Raw genomic sequence first — 3,266 nt, 5'->3', positions numbered from 1 at the left:
TGTGTATCAGGGATCATTAGGATAGGTGTCAATCCATATCTGCCAAGTGACCCTATGTAGGGGGAACAGTCCCTATTCTGCTCTGTGTCAGTGTGTATCAGGGGTTTTGAGGACAGGTGTCAATCCATATCTGCCAAGTGACCCTATGTAGGGGGAACAGTCTCTATTCTGCTCTGTGTCAGTGTGTATCAGGGGTTTTGAGGACAGGTGTCAATCCATATCTGCCAAGTGACCCTATGTAGGGGGAACAGTCTCTATTCTGCTCTGTGTCAGTGTGTATCAGGGCTGGGCTTTGAGGACAGGTGTCAATGTTAGGTGATTTCTGCCCTTTATGGATTAAAAGCAGACTCTGCATCAACTGTGCAATTTTCCATGGGAGTTTTGCCATGGATCCCCCTCTGGCATGCCACAGTCCAGGTGTTAGTCCCCTTGAAACAACTTTTCCATCACTATTGTGGCCAGAAAGAGTCCCTGTTGTTTTTAAAATTCGCCTGCCCATTGAAGTCAATGGCGGTTCGCGCGGTTCGCCGGTTCGCGAACATTTGCGGAAGTTCGCGTTCGCCGTTCGCGAACCGAAAATTCCGGGTTCGCGACAACACTACTCACATACTGTAACCTTTTTAGAACACTATAGGATTAATTGGAAAAAAAGCCAATTTAGCGTAACATAATTCTACATCAAAACAAATTGTATTTGTTCTTGTTTGTTTTTTTAAAATGTTTACAAATGGGCATTTTTATCTTTAAATATAAGGTCTTGCGTCATTCAGTGTAGGATTATAGCACACATAAACAGGTTATTACGTTTAATAATTATAGGATTCTGCAAAAAAGTATTGCCTTTATTTTTAAAATATTAAAGCAATGTTAAAAAGTAATAACAATATTACTTTACATTAATCTGTCCACCTTTGGTGCAAAAAAAGAACAGAAAAGGGGGCCCAGAGGCATTTGTGTTTTTTTTCGCATATCCTGCTTTGTGATGCTGGTTTGTTCAATTTAACTGTGCGTTCCCCTCAAATTAGTTGTAAAATGTTTTGAGTAATTCTTCCTGCAATGAATGTTATTCCCCTTACACTCTGCTTATGGATACTGTGTAACCATCATAAAAACTGCAAATCACTCTCCAATTTATAAACATTTAACCCACAGCTTAACCCCTTCGTGACCAGACCGTTTTCCAATTTTCTTACCGTTAAGGACCAGGGCTGTTTTTACATTTCTGCTGTGTTTGTATTTAGCTGTAATTTTCCTCTTACTCATTTACTGTACCCACACATAATATATACCGTTTTCTCGCCATCAAGTGGTCTTTCTAAAGATACCATTATTTACATCATATCATATAATTTACTATAAAAACATTGTATGAAAATATGATGAAAAAATTAAAAAACACACTTTTTCTAACTTTGACCCCCAAAATCTGTTACGCATCTACAACAGCCATAAAACACCCATGCTGAATGGTTTCTAAATTTTGTCCTCAGTTTAGAAATACCCAATGTTAACATGTTCTTAGCTTTTTTTTTTTTGCAAGTTATAAGGCTATAAGTATAAGTAGGACATTGCTGTTTCAAAATATATATTTTTAAAATGTATCAATAGTGATATTGTAACACTGTTATCCGTCATAAATCTCTGAATCATACCTCACATGTACATATTTCTTTAAAGTGGACAACCCAGGGTATTCAATATGGGGTATGTCCAGTCTTTTTTAGTAGCCACTTAGTCAGAAACACTGGACAAAATTAACATTTATATTTGTTTGTGTGTTAAAAATGCAAAAAAAAACATTATGAATGCTAACTTTGGCCAGTGTTTGTGACTAAGTGGCTACTAAAAAAAGTCTGAACATACCCCATTTGCAATACCTTGGGTTGTCATCATGGGGGTCATTCTCATTCCTGGGCTACCATACGATCTCAAAGGCAACATAACCAATCTGGCAAATTTCAACGTGAAAAAGTTGAAAATCACGCCTTATATTTGACCCAATAACTTCTCAAAAACACAATAAAACTTGTACATTGGGGGTATTGTTATACTTGGGAGACTTTGCTGAACACAAATATTAATATTCGGACCCCCATATTGCAATCAATAAAATGACTTAATTATGTAAAAATGTTACATAAATATGCACATAGAATTTATATATATATATATTTGAAGTCTACGTGTATATTTATGAAATTATTTATGTAATTATGTACATGGAAATATGTATATTTCATTATTTTATTTATTTATTTATTTATATATATATATATATATATATATATATATATATATATATATATATACATAGATACATAAATGTATAATTTCATCCCAAGTATATATATATATTAATATCAGAATACAGTTTGAATAAAATTACATGTATATCATTGTTTTAAAAAAATATTTTTACATTTGTAAATTTTTAATTAACTATTTTACATATATAAAACACAATATATATATATATATATATATATATATATATAGTTATTATATAGATATATATATATATATATATATATATATATATCGTGTGTAATTTTACTCTGTTTTAATTAAAGTATTTTGTGACTACCACTTACCTTTGGTTAGTACGTTTACTTTATATGATGCTGTTTTGTCCTGGCTGATTTTTATCATTTTTAACAAGATCCAGTACTTCAAAAGAAATCCCTGGTGGCGATTATTCCACCTACACTTGGTTCATAGAGCAGTGTGGCTGCTCTGAACACTGTAAGTACGTTTCTTTTTATTCTACTGTTATTTTAAAAATGGAAAACGCTATGGGCCCTCTCTTGTGATTTTATTTTCATAAGACCAGCACTGCAAGCATCACTAGAGGAATATCCTACACGTGGGGAGTTTAAATACCACTGTATGCTGTTTTACTCAGAGCTGGTCATAGCTCTTCAAATTGTAAGTTGGCACCCTTAGGACCTCAGTGTTGTCTGTTGTTGCAGTATTACAAAAGTTATTGCACCATTGGGTTTGTTTTTTCCCCTCTTTTATATATTTTATATGCTGACGTTTGTCTGAGATGGTGTAAAGAATCTTGTGAAGACACCTCCAATTGTCCAGTAATATCCTACATGTGGGGAGTATTTAATACCACTGTATGCCTGTGGCTGCTCACTGTAAAAAAAACATGTGTCCCCCCTCCCGAGCCGCGCGAGTGGGGGCTTCTAATCTGAAGGGGGGACCTATTGCCACCCCTGAGCGGCGGATGGGGGCCCTAAATTAGAATAAGGGGGGGGGAC

Source organism: Pelobates fuscus, chromosome 10 (assembly GCF_036172605.1).
Source record: "Pelobates fuscus isolate aPelFus1 chromosome 10, aPelFus1.pri, whole genome shotgun sequence".
NCBI lineage: Eukaryota > Metazoa > Chordata > Amphibia > Anura > Pelobatidae > Pelobates > Pelobates fuscus.
Note: the sequence above shows the minus strand (reverse complement) of the source record.